We start from the raw sequence: 23,671 nt of genomic DNA, 5'->3' as shown, positions 1-23,671 counted from the left end.
TTCTTTTAATTACAAGGAGGGAAATGTTAGCACAGCTCAGCTGCTTCTGAGCCATTGATCCAGATCAGGAACTGAGCACGGGGGAAAGGGGGATTTTACACACTGCTAATAAGTCCTGCCTTCTAAGGGAATTTTCCACAGAATCATGCAATGGTTTAGGTTGGAACAGCCCTCCAAGATCCAGTCCAGCCATCCCCCCAGAACTGCCATCTTAAATATTTCCAGGGCTGGTGACTCCCCCACTGCCCAGGGCAGCCTGTTGGATAATCAGTGATATCCCAGTGCAGAAATTTTCCCTAATAATCCAATTTCATCCTCCACTGTGGGCTGAATATTTGTAGCTGATGGCACAGGGTGCAGAGAACAGGCTTTCCCAGGAGTTTACCACTAATTGTGTCTGTAAAAGGCAGGAATGCTGGGCCAATTTCAAATGATGGATTACATGTAAAATTAGCTTTCCTTTGGAAAAATTTCTCCTTTGTGGTGAGTAATGAAAATAATACTTCTCTGGTCAAGCTGAATATATTAATGATTAATATAAAATTAAGATAAATCACTGTGAACAGTGCAGTAAATATGCCCTGAAATCAATCAAGTTTACATCACATCCTATTAATTACTGGGATTCTCTTCCACCAGGCTGTTTTGTTGTGTTCACTGTGTTCTCATCCTCCTGAGCCACTTCCACGCTCACGTGCCAACTCTCCCAGAGGGGCTTTATTCTCCTCACATCTTAGCAAAGAGATCCTTGTGTACTAAATACCACAGCACTCAGCCAAGGACCTGCTGTGCTGGAGGTCACAGGGTGTTTGGGGGGATTTAACACTGATGGTGCTGCTGAGGAATCTTCAGTATTCTGCTTCAAAAATAAAAAGGTTCATTAAGGAGCCATTTAATTTCCATTCTCAGTTTTGTTCATGTCCCCTAGAACTGAGAAAATGGGAGGTTCTGTTGTCAGCCAATGTATGGCCACCAGTGATGGGCGAGTTCTTTGTGTCTCTCACCATTTTATTTTTTAATTTTTTTAAAATTATTATTACCCATTAGTTCTCTGTCCTAAATATCCTGATGGGCTCCTCCACTGGGCTCTGAGTTGCAGCTGGACAGCAGCAGCATCCATCAGGGATCCCAGGGCATGGGAGCAGCCAGAGGCTGGGGCAGGGGTACGTGGAACACCTGGTGTCTCCTGGCTTCCCATCCCCAGCTCAGCTCTGGGCAGAACTGGGAGGGGAATCCTAAACAGGAAAGCAGCAGGGGTGTTTCTCTTGATGAGATTCCGTGTGGAGAGGGGAAGGGAGAGGAAGGGAAATAAAGAAAATGTTCAGAATTTCCACCAACTCTAGTTTTCTTCCCTTTGTTTACAGAGCTGGTGTGCACTGCCCAAGCCAGGAACACACTCCTTGTGCAGCAGGACTGGCACAGTCCGGGCTCTTCCTTTTCCCAGTGCCAAGTGTGCCAAGCTGGTGCTGCTGGTGCTGTGACAGTGACCTGGGGACACATCCCTGCCCGTGTGTCCAAGCTGTCCCACGGGGGTGCTGGGGGCAGAGCCCTCCCTGCTGCTGCGGAGCTCGGCCTGGCTGGGACTGTGCCGGGAGCCCTCGGGTCCCCACGGCCACTTTCGGTGCAGGGCTTGTTTTGCTTTCGCTGTGTTTGACATTTTGAAGGCTGAGCCTTATTCCAGGCTGGCAATCGCCAGCACCAGGCTGAGAAATGAGCTCTGTCAGATGGGGAACAGATGAAACCGGGGGAAAGAGTGACCACGAAACTAAAATGAGATTTGAGGCAGATTTTTGCCTTATGTGATATTTGTTCAAGCAAGAACCAAGAAACCAGAGACATTAAAAATGAGAGCAAATGTGGTCCCCTCTTTACCCCTTGGGAGAAAGAGACATACTCTGTTCATTTGGTGCATTTAATGCTCAGAACACAAATTCCCCTGCTGATGTACCAGCAGTGCTACTTGCAAGGTCAGTGCTGCTTTTGTGTGTTTCATTTTTTATAATCCAGCTTTCCTTTCACCATTCTATAGAAATGCTGTTTTCTGCCAATATCCATTGGCTACTGCAGCAACAGAGTCCTGTGCCATGGGCCAAGGCAAGGCTAAAGGAAAACACAGCTCCTGAGCATCCTCCTGGCATGCTGGAGCAAGCAGGCAGATGGAACAGTGTAAGTGTTTGTGTCTATATCAGTGACAAAGTAAATTTCACTTGCAAGCTCGGTTTCTGCCTTTCTCAGACTCTTAATGAGGTTGATGTATCTTCTGAGAACGTCAAACAGTGGCTCCAAAATAGAATAAATTCTTAATAATGTAATCAGATAGTTAAACATTAGCACTTGCAAAAATGTTGGCATTAAGTGTTCTCATTAAAGTCAGTTTCTTCCTTGTTTATGGCAAATAGGGCTAGGAATGCTGAGGCAGGCGGATCTGAGTCTCCTTCAAAGCCACCCTGTTCTCTAGATCCAACCTGAAATGATGTGGCAGTGCTGAGAAAGCCAAGCCCATGTCCAGTAATGTCTTGATTGAGTTTGAGCTGAAATAGTGCCCAAAGGTCTGTCCAAGGTCAGGCTGGTTTGGCCTGGGAGCGAGCAGTCAGCTGCGCAGGGAGTCACAGGATCCCAGCAGGATCTCTGAGGGCACCTCTTGGCCCTACACAGACACCCCAAGAACCTCTCCAAGACCTGTGTCCGGAGAAACCTGCACCTCAAAACGCTTGGGGAGGTTGAAGATTTTCCCTCCAGGCAAGGAAAGCTGAGGCGCAGCAAGTGTTGCCTCTACTAGTGGAGCTTCTGGAAAATCAGTCTTGATTTCTCTAGTTGGGGAGTTTTTTCTTGGAATTGTGGTGCTGCTCTGAAGCTTTTTTGAAAATCACTCATCAATAGGTTGCTCTCACTGATCTCATTTACACAAGACTTGGTTTTGGGTTTTTTTTTCATTAAATAGGATTATTTTTGAAAGGTTAAAATGCTAAAGAAATTAAAATATTGGAAGCATGTTATAAAAAACTAAGAATTATTTTTTTTTTAAATAAGAAGCCAAAAACGATCTCCCAGTGTAAGATCCACTCTAAGCTGTAAAGCCTTGACTCACCAAACCTGTGTTAAAGGGGTCTGGAAAATTAAGATTAACTGATTCTGCTGAACCCAAAATGGGTTTAGTTGTTTGTTTGGTTTTGTTTCTTAGACTGAAATATTTTGAGGAAATCAGAATGGGAAATTAACAGAACTGCAACTTCCAAACATACTGGTGGAAAACCTTCAGAAGAACAGTACTTCTGTGGCTGTGAACATAATCGAGTCCTCCAATATACTGTGCTAGTGGTTATTTTCCCTGTAACAATGTATCCTGAAATGTATCCTGGAAGGAGGATGGAAAAAGAGTTTGAAGTAGAGAGTAGGTAATATTTTGATTTGAGAGGTTAATATTAAATGACTTTAAAACAGTTGGCCAGATGTAATAAACAGAGCTTGGAAAAAAGGCAAAAATATTCCCTTGGTTCCCCACCCCAGCGGTTCAAGGAATAGATTTCCTTGAACATAACAGCCTTTAGAAATGTGATTGAAATGAAAAGATACCGTGTCCTGAGGGGGAGTGTGCACACACAGGGGTCTCAGCTCAGAGGGGCAGCAGGGAAGGAACAGGAGGAGACAGAGAAGGGAACCTTTCTCTTGCTAAAAAGCTGGGAGAGAAACTCCTTAGAATCAGGTTGTACTGCAAAATGAACTTGTGACTCTGATGGTGAAGAAAAGCCCCTTTTGGATTCTGGGCAAACTATTTTAGCCCCTTCAGGGTATTAAAAAAAGAGAAGAGCTGAGCTGGGGCATTGGGTACTGAGGCATCCCAGTTTCAGAATGCCTTCAGTGATTACTGAATTCAGGAGACTTTAATGAGCACTGGCTCCAGAGAGAAAAGTAGTCCCAGTGGTAATCAGGCATTTCATTTACTGAGATGACCAAAATGAAGGCTGCAAAGTGGTTTTAAGTCTGACAGGCTACCTTTTGGAATATTTTTCCTAGGTGAGTGCCATGAGTTTCACTGCATTCCTCTCTCAGCCAAACTGGGATTTAAGAGATTTCAGACAAACTGTAAATGGAGAGCTGTGTGTACATGTGGTGGTTTCTCATACCTTTATTTATTACAAATACTAAGAATATCTGCGAGGCCCTACAAGCATGTGCTTTGCTGCAGCTGTTTCCAAATGCTTTTTCCACTTCAAGGCTGGGAACAAAGGTGAAAACAGCACCACAAAAGCATGGATGATGGATGTTGTGTTTTTTAATTGCACATTTCTGTCTCCCTTGCAGAAGCTGAGCAGTTTCTCTGCAGTGCTGAATTCAGCCCCACTGCTCTGTCTAACCCCCAAGCTCACCAAATTCCTGCAAGGATGAAAACCAACTGCTTGTTAAATGGGGAGCTGCTCCAGGAGTCCAACAAAATGCTGATACTCATTTTTAATTTATTAACTGAACCCTTGAAAGTATTTCTTTGGCAAATAACTCTATTTGTAGCTCTGATAATTACTGAATAGGGATAATCCAGCCCTTCCTGCTATTCCATGGTATACTGGGAATATACACATTGAATCATCTGGTGCCCCAAGTTTGGCTCAGATGCCAGGATGAGTTAGATGATAGTTAAATATCTGGCACATTAATAAAAAGCCTTCCCATCCTCTTTCCATGTGCAAGATACTTGCAGTGAAAATGTATGTGAGGAAAATAAAGTATTGGAAAAATAAAGCCATCTGGTGTGAGAACAGCAAAGCTTGTTGAAAAATAGTGTCTGCTCTGAAATGGGCACAAAACAAACAAACAAAACCCCTCCCTGTGATTCTAATTTCTTCCAGTTGCCTTAGTTCAATAAATATATCTCATTCTTTTCCTCTCCTCCACTGAAATGTAGTTTCTGAGCTTTAGTGGGAAGAGCTGTTTTGAAATGAGTAATTGGACCATTCAGTTTTCATTCCTTAGGACAGAAACAGGACTTTTTTTTCCTAAACAAAACACTTGAGTGTAAGGTTTGACTCCTGCAGGAGTTCATCCAAAAAATGCATAAATCTGGGGAAAGTTTATATTTAAAGACAGGGGCATTTTTCAGTGAAAAATATTAAGTTTGAAAACATTAAATCTGAAAGTTTCAGCCAGAAATAGTGAACAGGGTCCAAAGGCAACTTGAGTCAACAAATTACTGAAGAAACATAACGTAACCCTGAAGGAAAATTGAATTGACAGCCCTATGGCAGGAAAGAAAAGTGAGTTACAATTACAAAATCACACTGTCAATAATTTGCTCCTCCACCAATACAAGTTTCCTGAAGCAAATTCCAGCTGGTCTCCAATTTTAGGTGGCTTTGGGAACAGTAACGAGCACATGGCAGGTAAGAACCGCTGGATGGATGGAAATGGGAGCAGGAAGGGCCTCATTTCTCTTTGCCCACCACACTTAAGCAACACTTTGAAGAGTTTTCCATCATAGCTGACCTTACCAGAATTCCTACATAAAAGGAGGAAACGCAGTGTCCTGTTAATGTTTAGCTCTGGTCTCAATTTCATGTGTTTAATGTTGAGTTACAAAGTTACTGAATTAAAGAGCACAACATTTCTAAAGTCAAACCAAAACTTTGTATCCTTCCCCTTTTCAGCTATCGCCATAGTTCTGTGCGCTCCAAATAGTTGTAATTAATTAGTGGCAACTCTGCAGGAAGGAAGAGCAGAGATTGTACAAAAACTGAAATAACCACAGCTCAAATGCATCACTCAGCACATTTTTTAGAAATATATGTCGGCAATATAATCAAATATTCATACTCCTCTAAAAAGCCATTATTACAAATCCATTCTTACTTTCAGATGTTCAATGCCACATTTTTTGAAGATTGATCTTGAGAGAATTTCAGGTTTTATATGTGATGTAAGATTTGGGTTTTTTTTCTGAAGGGTATTCCTTGACTGTCTTTCCCAACTGAATTTCCATTTTCACATCTTGAATTATTTGTGTTGCTAAAAGCTGGGGGGTGTGTTACCTTTCAGGCTCCCAAAGCGTCACATTCTGAACTGGAGGGATCCTGGCAAGGTGGTTCCTGTGGGTGCTCCAAGGGATGGCAGAGCCAGGGCTGTCACCCCCACGTACAGACATTCCCAGTGCCAGGTGGGGACAGCAACTTTCTAAATTTACACTTCTTAATGACCTAAAAATGCTAATTCAGAGACTCATTACAGTTGATATCATCCCTGCCTCTATTCTGGAAAGCAATTGACCAGTTTAGAAAGTGGCACGTCCCTAAATGCTCTCCCAAATCATGGAGATATTAGGGACATTCACTCTGGATTAGGCAATGGATTACAACATGGAGAAAAAGGGACACAGCTGATAGGGTTATGTCAAGAAAAGGAAATTATGCTATTTGATTGATGCACCCAATTAAAATTGTCTGAAAGAGCTCAAATTCAATCACAGGCACAGGGAAGTGCTCACAAATGCTCTGAAGAGCAGTAACTGCTCGTACAAATTATTTAGGAGAAAATTTGTTGAAGAAAATGTGCTGGAGAAAATCTAAACTGTTCTGGAATAGAAACTGCCCAAAGTCATTAAATTATTCACTAACCATCGTTCGTTCCGCTCAGTGTATCACAAAAGTTATTGATTAGGAAGCTTATAGGAGTTGCATGTATTTGTGGAAATGTGTTTCTCTTCCTTCTTGTTACTTTGTAGCATGTTGGGGTTTTCTTAAAAAAATGCAGAGGGATTAAGTTGTGCATTATTTAGGGTAAATGGCTCCCTTCTCAAATCCTGAGCTAATGGGGATGGCACCATGAGAATTTTTTAACTATTCAGTATTGCATTTCACTTTTCAAAATGAACAACCTTTGCCTAGAAAATACATTGGACATAATGAGAGAAAAGCCAAGCAGAAATCATAGACATAATACATATGGAAGAGTAAAAGCTTTCTGGTGGATATTTATCAAAATCTTTGTTGTTTGAAAAACAGGATTTATTTTCTTTTTCTTTTTCCTCTCTTTACTTCAGCACAGCAGAACTTTACCCAGGTGGGATTCAACAGCTTTTTACTTTACAGCAGCACAAATTCTTGAGACTGGGCAGCGTTGGATATCATTTGTTACAAATCCTTGAAAGTGCCTGGCAAGGGATCCACTGTTCACTAACAGCGACAAAAATGCCTTATCTGGACCAGTGAATTCCAAGTGTGTGGGAGGTGGTTTTCTCCCAAAGCCACAAAATGTAAGTCCCTGTTTCCAAATGTGCAGAGGTGTGGGGTTGCTGCAGCACTCCCTGAGATCAGGGAGGGACAAGAGTGAGAAATGGCTCTTGTGACTGGGGTGGGATGGCCTCTGCTGGAAGTGCGGGGGAAAGTAGGACAGGGAATGCTCACCCTCTGATTCCTCTGATCTGGCATATGTTTTTAATCTCTTGGAAGGAACGGCAGAGTTTAAGCCTAGAGAGGATTACTGTGTTAGTTCTCTGTTACTTGTGCTTTGTAAACGTAGGCTTAATGTTTTAAGTGCCTTGCCCTGTCCCAAATCTCCCAAACTTTGGCATGCTGTTATTTCTGGATTTGGCCCCTATGCAAAACCAAAGGTAGTGAAATTCCTTTAGAGTATGGATGAAAATCCAGACTGTGGGTGTGGACCTGTAACAACAGCCTGCTCTCTGACTGTGATACTGAAACTCCTCCAGTGGAGCGCCTGTGCTGCGGATCTCCGAGCGGGAGGTGTGGATGGAGGTGCCAGACTGTTCCCAAGAATCTGTGACTGCCAGCTCAGCACACAGCTATTGTTACACGAGAATGTGCAAAATAATTGGGGCTGATTTCCGTGTCCCTTCTGGGAGTTTCTGTGCCACAGCCACAAATCCTGGATGCTGAATGCTAACATATGCTAGTATGGAAAGGGCCTGTTGCTTTCAGCAGAAGCAATTTTACAGCCTTGATTTCCTGCAGGCTGACAGGATCCACTGTGGCAGCACCAGGAGAATGCTGGGCACTGCTCAGTGAGGGGCTGGAGAAAGTTGATGACTAAAAATGACAAAAATCATCTCTCTTTTTAGGGCTCTTGTCCCTTTTCCAGTTACTCTGGGAAGGTTCTTATATTGCAGTGTTAAACCCTTTTTCACTGGTGGCCTGAAAGCAGCAGATGTTTGAGTGTTACAGATTATTTAGACAGTCTCTTCCTACTGAAGACGTTCATAACTACTGAAGCAACAGCACAAGGAAAACGCAGAGTTATGCTTACCAAGGCTTAGGGTTGATATTCAGTGGCCACAACTGGAGTTGCAGGAATTAAGCAGAAGTGATTTTTAATGAGGAATTGCAATTGGTTCCTTGCTCCCTGGCAAACTGAAAAAGACACAAAATCAATCAAAACTCAGTGCAAATTATTCACCTGACTTGACTGACTTTAGCACAAACAGCCCAAGGTGGCAGCAATAAAAGGCCCTTTGCTCTGAGGGGCAGCAGAGCCCTGAATCCGAAGCACAGCTGATTTAAAAAGCTCCAGTCTGGGTCTCAGGTCCTTTCCCACCCCAGCTAAACAGACACTTGTAACTTCCCAGACTCTGCAGGGAATGCAGTGGGTGTTTAATGCAGGGAGAAAGTGCAGGAACCACCAACATTTCACACCCAGTCTTAAAAAAAGTACTGAGCTGGATTAGGAGGATAATGAATCTTTCAGATGAACAAATTTTCAAATCCTGGAGCAATGTGCTGGTGAGACAGAGGTTTAATGAACTCTTTAGAGGTGGTGTAAATTGGCACAGCTTCAATGGAGCCCACAAAAAACTGGCCTTGGCTTTATATAAATACACGGTAACAATCTCCCTCTCTTCTGTTGGGAAGCTTTTATCCTCCAAAGCCACGTTCCATGCGAACTGTCTTCATCATTTTTCCCCCATTTTAAGCTACAGGCTCTGGCCTCTCTATTTAACTGTAGTATTTTCTATCAGAAAATCAGGCAGTGCTTTCTAGGGGTAGCTCATGCGCTGAATTCAGCTGTCACAGCTACTTGTGCTGCCTTGGGTAATTGGTTCCTCACAAATCTTTATCTAAAATATAAAGGCAAATAACCGTTAAAAACCAGAACCTAAACAGAAGCAGTAAATTAGCCCACAAATTTATTTTACTGCTGCGTTTTGCTTGGATTTACTCAGCCCATAAATCAGAGCTGAGCAGGAAGTTTGCAGGGCGATGGTCACGAGGGGATGAGCCCGGAGCCATAAATGTTAAAACTGAGGAGGCTGAACCAGGAATGATCTGAGCTCTCCTCCACACAGGGTCTGCAGGTTCTGCTGCTTCCTCAGGATCACAGGACTCTGTCTCACATTTTAAACACTTGTAGGATTGTTTCAGGGATAATTCTTTAACCGTTAGATGGGAGGAAGTTGGTGGAGGCCCAGCTTTGTCCAGTGAGCAGTGGTTGGAGCCACCACTCAGACCACAGGACAGCAGGATTTGTCTTCCTCTTTAGCCCCTTTGGTTTGAACTCGTGTGCACAGAAAAGTGCTGGGAAGTAGGGGTGGAAGAGGGCAGGAAGAGCAAGGGAAATGATGGCTGAAAGAATTGTGAGGGAGTTTCAGGCAGGGCAAGGCAGAGGGCCTTGCTGGACTGAGCCTCCTGTCTCTTAAAGAACATTTCCAGGAATTGTCTAAGCCCCAGACTGTAAAACCTTGGGAAAGCAAAGATTTGGGCTGTAAATACTTTGGTGAGGTCAGTTGATGGTTCCAACTCTGAATCTGCTGTTTGATTTGTCTCTCAATGCAGTGGGTCCTTGCCTCTTGAATCTGACTGAATTCCGTGTCTGACAAACCAAGTGATAAAATCCTGGGGCAGTAGGGATTGTTCTGTAAAGGTCACTTGAGCTCCCAGGTGCTCTTTCAACCTGCAAGGCTGAGGAAATCCATAGGATAAAGATTTGCTTCTGGTCCTTAGTGCTGCTAGCTAAAAGTGTTGGTGGGTTCATGGAGTTGCACGAGGAATGTCACAGGCTGTGGAATTTATTCACTTCAGGGCCAGTTCTCAAGCCTGCAGCAGTCCTGTAGGTGTGTGGCGTGGCTTTGGCTGAATAAAATGTGCTGAATTCCTCATGTGAGCCCTGGAGAAATGGACAATCCAACACTGCCAGGATTGAGGCACCCAGCTGGGAGGGACTGGAAAGATGGATATCCCGAGACATTGTGGGGGGCAGGGACAGGCTGGGCCTCATCCTGCTCCACACCCCATTCCCAGAGCTGTATCCCAGCCTGGCAGTGTCCACTAATCCCTGGCACAGCTGAGGCAATGTCCACACCTGTCCCTGGAGCCCCAGTCCAGCTCCTGAGGGGCCACGTGCCCCGGGGTCCCACCTGGGGGGAGAGCCCACGAGGGCCAGGGGGCAATGAGGGTGTTGTACCTGTCACCTCCTGCAGTTCCTGTCAGCTGAACACTGCTGGAACCCAGGGCTTGGTAGCTGTGTGTGTGATTTCCTATCTCCCTTCTGTCTTTCTCTCCTAATTCCCTCTTCTTGGAATTTTTGGGTAACTTAAAATGGGCTTAGTTTGCTAAGTTAATGCTTTCAGAAGTGTTCTATGTTGATTGAATGTTGCGCTCAACCTTTTGCCACAGTTCTCTGATTTTCTCAAGTTGCCAGGCAAGTCTTTAGTGTTGTTTTGACCTCTTGAGGATATCTTGTCAGTATTTCCCCCATGTGTCTAACTCAGAGTACAGGAACCATTGTAAGTCCTTTTAAAAGCCTCATCAGGGGAGGTTTCTGGGGCCTTAGAGCAGCTCAGTGGATTGAGGACAGTTGCAGATAGGCGTAAGTCCTTGCTGGAATATTCTGTGATTTCTAAATACTGTACTGGATCTATGTTTTCTGTTATGGAATTAGGTCAAGGAGTTTGTTTTCTGGCATTTTCCCCTCTGCATCTCTGTCACATTTTTGCAGTCAAATTCTTCTCTAAAGTACTTGTCAATTAAAAATTCAGGGCTTTTGTTCTTATACTGCACCAGCACTTGGAGAACAGCGTTGGGGTGTTAAGACCTGAATTTGTGTTTCAGTAGTGTTGCTTGAAGATGAACTTCAGAAAACTCATGTTTTTCTGGACCTGGAGTGCCTTGTTCTTTGCAGCAGCTGTTCTGTAAATGCTGAGTTTTTTAGTGATGTCTAATAGCAAATTCTTAGACAAATAAACCCAGTTTAGCCAACAAACATTTTGTAATACCCACAGAGAAGATTAAATAACTGGATTTTCCCTTCCTATCTTGGGTTTGGATTTTTGCCTCCCAGTATTCAAAATATATTTTCCTCAGAGGGAGATGCTATTCTAGAGTTCAGAGAAATTATGACACCAACTCTTTAAAACCTCCTTGGCACCAGTTTGTAGTGGGTTTTGTTGCTAACTCAGAATGGTCTCCATGGTTCCCAGTGTTGGTCCCAGTCTCTGAATTCCTGTGTGATGTCAGAGCGTTTGTCCATGTCTCTCCATGCCACATAAATTCTATATAATGTATAGCATTAGATTGGTGTGGGGTGTGAATTATGTGAGTTGCTGTAGCTAAAGCCTGAGGAGGAGCAGCCAGTATTTAACTTCCCCACATTCATCCGTCCTAACACAGAAAACCTTTTATACACAAATCTTTCAAGTACTTCTGGCTCAGGTTCTGCATTTTCCCTTTTGTTTGTACTCTGAATCCCTACACACCAGCCCTGGTCAGCCTGACCTCCTATTTCTGCCACCTGCACTCCACAGTACAGATTGTTCAGAAATTCTTCTCTATAAATCTGATGCCCATCAACACCTGAAATGTGTTGTTCTTCTCTGTGAGTTGTAAATACTTTTAAAAGCCATTTTGCCATTTCTGTTCCCTGTGTACTTGTTCCAGTGCAGTTCTGCTGTTTGTGTTTTCTAAGTCACTTCTTTTGCTCCTGCAGCTCAAATATCAGCAGATCAGTTGGGTGCTGCAGTCTCAGTCTCTCTTACAAATTCCTCTACAAACTTGGCCAAATCACTGGATTTTTCAGTGTTGTTTCTAAGCTGTGAAAAGGCAACTGACTCTTCTCTCATGGTGCTTTTTACCTTTTCAAAGCAGTGTGTGTAACCTTTGCTGAATTATAAGCTAAAGCTTATTAAAAACAGTAATCATGGTCTGAAATTGCTTATGACCACTATGTTCAGTGGGGTGGGGCAGGGCAAAGCTGCTCATTGCTTTGCTACAATGACCTGTAAATTTAAGCTTTACATTCATTTCTCTGGGTTAACTGACTTTTCTTTGTTTTTCAGGAATGACAGACCTTCAAATCATGTTGGAGTGTTGTGGACCAGCACTGCTGCTTCTACCCCCACGCTGCAGTGGGGCTGTCCCTCAGTGTTCCTGCTCCATCCAGAGCATTCCCAGCTGTGCTGAGCAGGACGTGGTGCTCTCAGGGAGAGGTGAGTCCTGACCAGCTCCCTGTGCCATGATTCCCACCTGAAAAAGTGAGCAGGAAGTTGTTCCTTCCCTCTATTCCTTGACAGCAGTAAAAATGTTTGGGGTTTTCCAGGTTGTTTTGTTGTTGTTGTTTTTGTTTTGGAGATTTTGGGGAGGGTGGGGGATGGTGTATTTTATTTGTTTGTTTTTTGGTTTGGTTTTTTTTGTTTGTTTGTTTTTTGTTGCTTTTTGGAGTTTCCCAAGGAGGCTCATGCTCACACAGGGCTTTGTGCAGTCCTTGCACAATGGGGTGCTGAAAATCCCCCGGTGCTTTATAGACTAACTAAAACTAATTCTATTTATCTTTTAATTGATCCCCTTGGAGGCAGCAGCTGGTGTGTTTGTGGATATTCATCACTTTTTTAGTGCCCTCTCTCCTGGGTTCAGCTGGCTCCTATTTTTGGCACATGCATGTGGCTCAGCAAACCCCATTTCCCAGTCCCTCCAGAGCACGTTCTGGAATGGGCCAATTCCAGCTGCCTTTGGCTGCACATGGGAAGTGACACACAACACTTGAGAGCACTTGAGGGGAGGCTTCAGTGTTTGCACCACAGACAGTCTATGGAACCTCAGCTCCCTCAAAAGAATTAATTTCATATTTATTGTGTAGGAGATTTTGAGCAACTTGGAAAGGCTGGTGAGGGTGGGGACAGGCAGTTATTTTGTTTCTATAGTGTATCAGGAATGTTCCTGCATCCTTTTCCCTGAAAGCCAACTCTGAGTGTTGGATGCTCATTTGGTCCCACAGCTCCTGAGGCACCGATTCTTTCTGGGAATGTCCATGTGGACACATCCAGTGTGGAGGAGAAAACATAGTCTGGCTCCTCAGGTTGAGGGAGAGGCTGGTTCCCAAGTAACCATGGCAACCAGGCTGTCACTGGGAGCATCAAGACATTTACATACCAAAAATAAAAAAGCCCAAACTCACAACAGACATTACTGCTCCAGCCCATTTGGAGATCTTGCCCTCGGTTTGGTTCCTCAGGGATGCTGGCAGCAGTGGCAGGTGAGGAGATTTTCCCCTCTATCTCCTGCATCAGCAGCAAACGTCATTTCTGGTGATAAACCTAATAATAGCTTACAATTAAAAGGGGATATTTGAGTTTCAAGTTGGAGAAACGCTGAAGACAATTTTATGTTCACCTGAAAAAGTTTCCATCTGTCACACACTTCCCAACCCATTGTGCTCCCATCAATATTTATAACACCCAGCCCACTGTTTTCACAGAAGAAGCATTAATATAACATATCAGCTCTGGTGACAAGTTACATTTTATTGCTGTCAACAAACAAAGATGTTCTTTGTCTGCAAACTCTCCTTTTTTTCCCTTTTTTTAATCAACCGTTAGCTATGACTTTTGAAGGAAACGTGTAGATGTGTTTTCCAATGTTTTCTGGAGGGCTACTGGAGACGTGACAGATGGAGCTTGTAGGAGCTGATAGAAGACACTGATTAATTTTCCAGGAGATGAAATAATAGTTTTGGAGTAGGCTCTTTGCTTGGGATGATGAAAGTCACCAAATTCTTAAGGAGAACCAGGGAACTTCAGGAGGTGAGTATCCAAAATAAAGATTTAATTTTGAAAACACCTCAGAGTATCAATCACAGCGCCGTTGTTCCGCTTTAATTCCATTTGTACTTTTTCCCGCTGTAAAAGGGACAGGGGCCAGATCAAAGCCATAATACTTGGGAGTATCATGTCACTGCATCATGGTGTCCCTGTCCTGCTCAGAGGGACATCCCTGGGGCTCTGCCACAGCTCCTCACACCTCTCTCCACATCTCACCCCTGCTCTTTCAGGAGCCCTCTGGAAAAGCTGTGTTTGGATGCACTCTGAACCGTGTCCCTTTTATTTCTCTTCCCATGCCAATGAGTTGAGGGTTATCAGCATGTATGGAAGTTAGAAATTTGATGTAAGTAGTTTTGGTTTTGGTTGCTTTTTTTAACAGAAACCGGTTTAAAAAAGCTACTCATGCTAGTGAAACTAGTCAGCTCCAATGGTTTTAGCTGGATTTAAGTAGCAGTAGGAGAAATATGGAATATCAGTACCAAACCTGTCAGCTCTGCAGCTGGCTAATGGAACTGATAACTGTGTGATGATTTCCTGCTAATACCCAATTTTTAAACCACTTAAAATCCGATAAAATAGCTCCATTCCACACAACTATCCATTGAATAAACTGTGCCTTATTGTTCCAGAATTCCCTTTTCCAGTCCTTGTGGAGCTGTCCAGCTGCCAGATCTGTTACAGCAGCCAAATGACCCGCACACACCTGCCATTATTCCTTACCATGGGCTCTGAGGGAAAGGTGGGAGCACCTGGGAATAATCCTGAGCTTCCATTGAATTTTGGAGCTGATTACAGAGACTCCCATTTCTCTGGAGGAAGAGTGTATCATCCTTGGTGCTCTGCCAGGTTCTGTTTAATTGCTCTGTTTAAGAGCAGCCCCAGGCACGAGATAATCCGTACAGAGGCCACGATCCATCCTGACCCAGCTGCATCCCACAGCTTGGGAGGAACCTGCTGCGAGGCTCAGCCAGGTAAGACTCTCTCAAAGGTGTAGAAAAACCAAATGCAAGGAGGTCTCCTCATGAGGGTAAAGGAACTCATGATTTTAATTTTCTGTTTGTTAATTTCCTCTCTCATTCTGCCATGTGGTGCATCTCTCATCTCATTTGGAAAAGCAAGGGAGAAATGGAAACACACCCAGAGATCAGCAACACTGTTCTGACAGGGCTGGTGATGGCAAAATGATCACCCTCAGCTGTGCTCACTCATTTGGCTCTCGTTTGAAGGTCATGGGTTTGAGTATCTCTGCAAACAATGCACAGGGCTATGACCAAAGTAGTGGGAAAAATTCTAGACTGTGATCAAAATAAAAAAATCCTCTCCAAACCCTAAGAGTCCCTAGCTGTCCATATACAAACTGTGGTTGTAATTTGTGTAGCCTGAAGATGTGGCCAGTCCATGAGCTGGTGACCTGGAAATGCACTGGGCATCCCAGCTTTACTGAGCTCAGCATTAACTCCCACTGAATCTGGAGGCATTGGGATCGTGTCATCAATATGGTGACACTCAGAAATTTTAAAAAATAGCCAACAAAGGGAAATCAGGGTTTTTTCCTTGCCTACTTTCAGTTTTACAGCACCAGCACAGTCAGGGAATGTTGCATTTGTGCTCTTCAGCTGGATGTGCCATTGGATATTTTGGTTCTCAGTGTGGAAAAGAGGCAGTTTGAAGTCAGCTACTGAAAAAATAATTTTGAAGGTGTTTTTAATATCTTGGTTTAAGAAAGATAGTGGCTGGAGCTTGGATTCAGGTAGCAAATCCAATTTCCTGTCCTGAATGGCAATGCCAGTGTGGCAATTAGACCATAAAGGACAATACTAATTTTAAGGTGTATGTGGGTGGGGAAAAAAAAGGATTCACTTATGATTTCACATGTTCACATTTCACATGATGATTATTTTAGTTTCCTTGACAACTTCCAGTGTGCAGCCTGAGTATCCCTGAGAATTTCACTTGGAAGCAAGTGGGCAGCAGGTAGATACTGGAGATGGGAATGCTTTTGAGGGAGAGCAGTGGGAAACTTTGGTTCAAACCTGTTTTACTGTGGTTTTGTTCTTCCCATCAAAGCCTGTATCATTGTTTTCACTTCCCATTGAACTGGTGGTGGTTCTTTAGAGGTGGATATGGCACCAGGAAGAGCAGTGGAAACATTTATTGAAGTCCCTTTTTTTTTTTTTTTTTTTCATTGAAAAACTGAATGGTCACTAAATTGTGTAACATAAACAGTTACAGCAGAGTAGACTTTGGTTAGAGATAGAGCAAAACCAGTTGAAAAAGCAGTAGAAAAGGATTTTGCTTCAGTATTTCAGATACAGAATCCCTGCAGCTCCGGGCTCTGGGCTTGTCTTCATCAGTCCCTCTGCTCCCAAGCATTAAATCATCACAACCAAAGCCTCAAAGAGCTCACAAGGCTTTAAAGAAAGACGAAGTGTTGGGTTGTTTAGCTTTTCCCATCCATCATTTCAATCTTTGCATGATATCTTCAAAGATTTTCTTTTTAATAAAAATGGGATTGCTCTGCAATCCCATGAGACGTCCTTTCAGGGAGAAAGTAAAATTGCAAGACCCTAAAAATCACAAGGAATGACAATGAAGTTGGGTTACAGATGTAATTGGCTTTAATTGAAAAACCATCTACTGGAAAAAAAACCTCAAATGTAGCCGAACAATGCTACAGGTCAAAGGAAGTTCCTGAGGAGAGGGGTAATGGTTGTAGGGGATCAGGAAATGAACAAGGGATATTTAACCCAAAAGAGGAAAAATGGAATCATTTACTTTATATATCTCCACATAAATAGAATTTTATATATATATATATTTATTTTTTTTTTTTAGTTTTTTTTTTTATATGTGCATATAAATATATAAATACTATTGCCCACTGTAAATCTTTTTAGCTGTCTTGTACAAAATATCATTACTGGGATAAAAAGTTTAAAGATATTCTTTAATACTATCACTTCCCTTGCCTTCCCTGTCTGTGGTACCTGCAATAAAAGTGGAGCTAATTGTGTTTCATGTTTGGACACACATTTTGATTTGACCACATTTGACCACAGGAAAGTGCCACTCCAGCTGTTGCTGGAGTTTTTTTTTTTGGATGAGTATCCCAGTGTACTTCCCAGGGACAAAATGTCCTCTGGAACCCAATGCCAGCTCAGGCCAGAAGGGCAAACTTGGCACGTGGGCTCAAAATCACTTTTCTGTGGTGGTTGTTGACAGCAGCAAAGTCTCTACATGAGCTGGGTGTGCTGAAAAGGACAATTTATTGTGATTCTAGAGAACTGTGATCAGGATTTACAGCTCCAGTGCATCCTTGATACACCCAACACCAGATGTTAAATGAAGGAGTTTGTGAGGTATCTTTTTAGTTTCTCCAAGGTGCTGGTGCCAGATCAAATGCCAGCTGCTCATTTTAATATGAAAACTTCCTGGTGTGTTAACTCAGCCTAATCCCCTAAAACAGCCACTTTTTTACTGTAATTTATATATGACCTTTGTGAGCAGAGAGTCTGAGAACACAGGGAGGTTAATGAATTCTGTCTTTTCTCACCAGTGTGAGGCACTGAAGTAATAATCTCTGCTTAGAGAAGGGAAAAGAGGACACACGTCATGTCCAATATTTTAGCCTGTGGCTGAGCTGTGAGCTAAACTCGGCTCTCCAGAGCCAGGCTCAGAGCTGAAGCAAATAGGTCACTCTTGCTCTCACCAGACCATCCATGGGACAAATTGCAGTGCACATTTAAAAAGCACTGCAAGTTTTGGAATCCAGGATCCAAATTATCCTCTGCAGATTTTGCCCTTATTGCGCTGCCCCCAGCTCTCGGGGTGGCTGTGTCGTGTGCCAGGGCTCTGTGTTTGCTGGGGAAAAGCAACACTTGGGGCAAAGACAGCAAAGGCTTCTTCTCTCCTGAAACCATTCCATGTGGCTCTGGGCCAGGGGAAACACCTCTCTCATGACAGAGCCGGTGCTGAAACACATTGAAACAGCCTTCCTGTTACCACTGGGCCTTTGTTAACTTGGACAACATTTGCAAATCGAGTTCAAACGATTTTGCTGCTGCCTCCTGTAGCACAACCCCCTCCAGGTCATGGCAGAGCAGGGCAGGACCTACAAGGCACAAGGGGGTGATCCTCTTCCCTTCGTTCACTTCACTGTTTCCAGTTTTCCTTCCTTCTGGTTCTGCCCTTCCATCCTTCTTTCTGTTCTTCTCCCATCTTCCATCTCATTTAAATCAGTTTTTATCCTTCATTCCCTTCTCTCTCTCCTTCCTTCTGCCACTGCTTCCATTTGTCTTTCTTCCTTCTGTTTTTTTCATCTGACTTTGCATCTATTTTGCCTTCTTTGTCTATGCATGTTCTTCCCTCTACCCTTCCATCCTCTTTCCATCCTTCTGTTCTTCATTCTGCACTCCACTCCTTCCTTCCTTCCTTCCTTCCCCCTTGCTTCCACCTCTCTGTTCTACCAGTTTATTTCCATCCATCTCTCCTTCCCTCTGCCCTTTAGTGTCCCTCTTTGCACCCATTCTTACCTTCTTTTCATTCTTCCTGCCTTCCTGCCTGCCTTTTTCCTTTTGTCCCTCCATCCCTAAGTCTGTCCTCCCTTGCATCCATTCTTACCTTTATATACCCATTATATATCAAATCCATATATTTATAGTGGATAAAACTGACCTTTTCCTGGCCAGGAGCAGCAGATCCCCATTTGTGCTCCATTTGGGGCCTTCTGTGTCCATCTGTCCCTTGTCCCTGTGCTGCCATGCTGATGGTGGCACCTGGGGGCAGCTGAAGGGCCTTTTCCTGCTGCTGCAGGATGAGCTCCATCACCACCACGCAGAGCACACGTGGAGTAAGAGGGGTTTGCTTTTCACAAGTGCTGTGCTGCAGTGTATGGCTTTGCTGGGTTCCCAGTGAATATCCTGTGTGACTCCCCACCTCCACATTCCTCTGTAATGCAGCGCAGGTGAGGAGAGCAGCATCAACAGTGTGGATTCAGGCAGTGTGTGCTTTTGGCAAGAGCCCCGGCAAGTATTGCTGCCATCCATCTCCCATTACTGTGCTGACACCTTCAAATGGCAGCAGCCTTTACAGGCTGTGTTGGGAATTATCCTGCAGCTGCTCGCTGGAATCGCTGTACACGTGTTTATCCTTCCCTGCTCCCAGCTTTGTACCACACTGCTTTGCCAACAAGGGGAAAAAAAGGTGTTTATCAACACAGCACCATTTTGTGCACGGCTCCTGCAATTCTGAATGGATTCCGTTTGGATCTGATACCCAATATTGTCCATCCAAGGAAAACAAAAGAGCCCAGGGGCAATAATCTGCAGTAGTTTACTGCAACACGCAAACACCCCCTCTTGCTTTTTCCCCAGCCATAAATTGTAAATGATGCTGGTGGGAGGAAAAGGTTTTTCCTCTCTCTGGAACAATTCTGAATACCTGTTCTGACTTACAGGACCTGGACTGATCTGCCTGCTACCCTGCTGCAATTGGAGTGACAGAGCTGCAGAAGAAAAGCTTTTGTTTAATTGAGATAATATTGTATTTTTCCTTTAGGGGAGAACTGAGGTATGAGGGATGTTCTTCCTGCACTAAAACGACACTGGCAGGTGAAGTCCTGACAGCAAAGCCCTAATTCAGCACTTGCTTAATTCTGCTGACTAAACAAGGCGCTGTGCTGAGCTGTGAGCACCGCTGGTGTGCCACGGTGAGACCCAGTGCACTGAGAGCAGTTTTTGTGCCCAGACAGATCCCTGGCACTGAGCTGGGCGCTGGCTCAGAGGGGATGTGGAACTTCCCTCACAGCTGGAGCAGGTCAGCTACCCTGGTTCTGGCTGCTCTCAGAATGAAGGGGTTTTCCCCTTCTTCTCATCCTGAGTGAGGATTTGAATCACTGCTGGACATCCCTGCCCCTGCCTCAGGCTGCAGCTGTGCAGTGCCCGTCCATGTGTTTGCCTCCTGGCCAGGGGCAGCCAGCTGGGAGGGACCGGCTGCCGAGGACACTCTGGACACAGGGACAGGCCTGGGGTGGCTGTGCCAGATGGTGCCTGAGCTCCCCAGGGCCCCAGACACTGTTTGGGGTGATGGTGTTCTCAGGAATTCTGCTCTTCCCCTTGCCCTGCCAGCAGCTGAATTCAGCACTTTGAGGGAGCGACACAAAACCCACCGGGGGAGCTCCCATCCATGAGCCAGGGACTGCACACTAGAAAAGGCCATTTTATTATTCATTTCTGGGATGTCTGTGCTCAGCTGCCAGTCCCAGTGCCTTCACCTGGTAAGAGCTTTGGGAAATGTTTGTTCCTGACCTGGACTGTGTTCCCAGCTTGGAATTGCTGTAGGTCTTGTGCTCGATGTGCCACGGGTGTCACTCTGGTTCCTCACCCGCTTCTGCAGACACAAGGGGCTGGCACTCTAAAAAAAAAAAAATTCAAAAAAGGCACCAAAGTCTGCTTAATTTGGAACTGTAGCCTATTTCTTCGGGAAATACTGTGCTTCAATGTGTGCAAACACATTGCTTTGATTCCATAGGATTTCTTCAGCTGTAATCATGGCCTTTAAACAAGGAGGTTTTTACAAATACATGTAACTCAGAGCCACAGAAAGTTGTTTTCTTGGAGAAAAGGCAGTACACATTTACTTTATCAAATTGAAGACAATATTAAAAGGGAAGGGGGAATTATTTTTTTTTTAAATAAAAAAAGGCTGAGTTGCTGCATTGCCTTGCTTTACCATCAGGAACGTTTCTGGCAGTGGCAAAGGGAGGCCTGAAATCCTTTATTCTGGCCAGGGTTTAGTGTGGGTTAGTGAGGATCCCTTCAGGAGACAAACCAGGGCAGAGACCCCTGTGCCAGGGGGATGAGGGTCAGTAATTATTCCCTACCTGCACTCCTTTGGCAGCGGGAGGGCACCACCCCCACAGGCCAGCCTGGGCGAAGCCAGAGGGACAGAGGGAGAAGAAGCTTTTAAGCTCCAGAAATATTTTATGTAAAGCTCTTTTTCACAGTCTACTTTTGTTTTGAACCAAAATTATCCTGCTTTACTTGTCTCTTGAAGAGATGAGGAAACAATAACAATCACTTCTTTTCATGGACTGTCACCTCAGCACACAACCACGAGTTTTAGTGGTGGGATGGGATCCACACCATCAGCCACCACTGAACTGGGGAGACTCTGACTTACAGACATCAACTGGACTGTTCAGAGGAGGGGAGAAATCGGTAGCAGATTTATAGAAGGGAAATATATCTGGAGTGTTTGGGTTGATAACTTGTTTGTAAAATAAGTAATGTTTAAAAATAAGATGGGAATCTGGCTAGGGAGCAGCTGCCCACAGTCTCTCCCTTATAGCCCATACACTTGCCCAGCTATTTCTGCCTGATACTAAATCATGAGAGACCCACAATAAACGATTTAATAAAATATTACAGCACTAATTCCTTCATTACCTTGTAATTTAGATGATAATCCAGTTGTCCCAGTCAAATCCTGCCTGGCTTTCTTTACCTTCTTAGCAATTCAGACTGGACAGATTCCCTAGAGCTGCCCTTCAGAGCCAGCTCAGGCTTTTTCCCCAGGATGTTGCAGGAACAGCAAATTTCTGCCATGTGTAAGGCAGTGGGGCATGGTTGATAAACAGATAGATGGGACAGCAGATATGTTAGACAGACAGACAGACAATAAATCTGTCTCTCTGTACCAGCCCAAGCTGCTGTTGCTCCATGGGCAGCACAGAGTGGAGTGAGTGGCACTGCACCCTCAGCTACCATGCCTGGGACAATGTGGTGACAGCTCTCCAGCCCCTTCTGCCCTCCCCTCCACATCAAAAGTGTTAAAAAATATAAGAAAAATATTTTTGCATTCACACCTCCTAATTCTGTTTAACAGCCAGTGCATTGCTTCTAGTGAGATAATGATTTCTTGATGGACTCTCATCAATGGCCTGTTTCCACATTATCTGAAATAATTGCTTCAGAGTGACCACAGAAGGAGCAGCAGGTAGGAAATGAGGCTCCAGCTGCCAAAACATAATGGATCATTTAGTCCTTCTGGGAAGGCTTTAACACTTCCGTGCCTGATGGCACCATTCTGATTTTATCCTGGCTGTGGGGATCAGGTGCTGTACATCAGCACATCAGAACTCACGTCTGCCATATCAGAATAGGGCCCCCAGAAAATAAACATTAAAAACCGGAACTATTCAAAGCATACTCCCAGCTTGCAGGCACTACACCTGCAATGAGCTGATGAACATCTCACTCAGGAAGGGGGTCTCTCCTTCCTGTTTTTAGCAGAGGGGTGTTGGTTTTTTCCATATTTTGCATCTTTTAATGTTTCCCTCCTTTCTTTTATTTTTCTCTCAATTTCATTTCCAGCCCTTCTTCCCCCAGCTACCAATATGGACAAACCCAGTCATATAATCACATAAAATATGCCAAAGCCTTGAAGAATTTCCAGGTTTTTTGCCATTAAGATCCTTGTGTGAAGCACTGACTCCATACGTGTCCAGGGGACATAATAGTCCTTTTTGGGACTGACCTGCTTTATGAAAAGGAGCCAGTCAAACCATTTAAATAAACATAGATTTTAAAGTGTCCTATAATACAAATTGTATTTGAATTATATTTTTGATTATCTAGTGCTTTCCAAGTGGTATTGTGGTAGAAGTTTGAAAATAGTCTTAATTTTTTATGAGTGTTTTAGTGTACTTTCAGAAGAAGAAGTAATTAAAACTGGTTTCCCACATGGTTTCTCAGCAAGGAGAGCTGCAGCCATAGACTCCACTCGGGATGGTTTTTGTTGCGGTTCCATAATGAAGCAGGTTAGGAGGACAAGGAGCAGCTTTGTAGAGAGCATTTGGACTGATTTGTGTATAGCAGCTATTTCTGGGATTGCAGTCTGGGTAATTATGCCCCTAAATAGCAAAACTATTTGTGCAGAGCTTCCTCCACGACTGTAATTCTGCTTGCACTTTGCACACCCAATTCAGCCCACACTGAAACGCCGTCAAATTTGGCTGCAAGCTTTTGCAATAGAATGAAAATGGGGATCCAGCAGAGAAACCAGAGCCACCCCTCCCAAAGCAGGCTCTGAGTGCAGCAGCCCATAATGAAATGAGGAGATGCTGGATCCTGCCCCCAGAACAAGGTGCTGCAAAGAGGGGAAGACTGCGCTGACCCAGGGGTGACAACTGAATCCCATCACAGGGAGAGGGGAAAATGTTACAGTCAAGGACCTTCAGCCCTTCAACAGGCATCCTTGAGAAGGAGAACACGGCAAAGGGAGTGGGAAACAGCCTCAGCTCAAAATCACACACACAGCTTTCTAAGGAAAAACCCACAGGAGTGTGTTTAGAACTGTGTTGGGTTGAGGTGGAGTTCACAATTTGCAGTTTGTGAAAATAAATAAATATAAGACACATGAATTTCCAAAGTGCTGCAGAAACAACAGGCAGCTGATCCTTGGGATCACTTGCATTTGCCTTCAGTCTCCTTGCATTTGCCTTACTGTCACTCATCCCCAGGTAAAGGCAATGAGAAGGGACACACTTGTCCTGCTCAAATTTGTAGTTCGGAGATCAAGAAAAGGCAGTCTGTTCTGTGTCACAGTGTGCTAAACAAATGGGTTTTCTTTTCCTTTGATAGT

This window comes from Pseudopodoces humilis, chromosome 3 (assembly GCF_049639895.1).
Source record: "Pseudopodoces humilis isolate 2021_Gansu_Grassland_sample_001 chromosome 3, ASM4963989v1, whole genome shotgun sequence".
In the NCBI taxonomy this organism is placed as follows: domain Eukaryota; kingdom Metazoa; phylum Chordata; class Aves; order Passeriformes; family Paridae; genus Pseudopodoces; species Pseudopodoces humilis.
Note: the sequence above shows the minus strand (reverse complement) of the source record.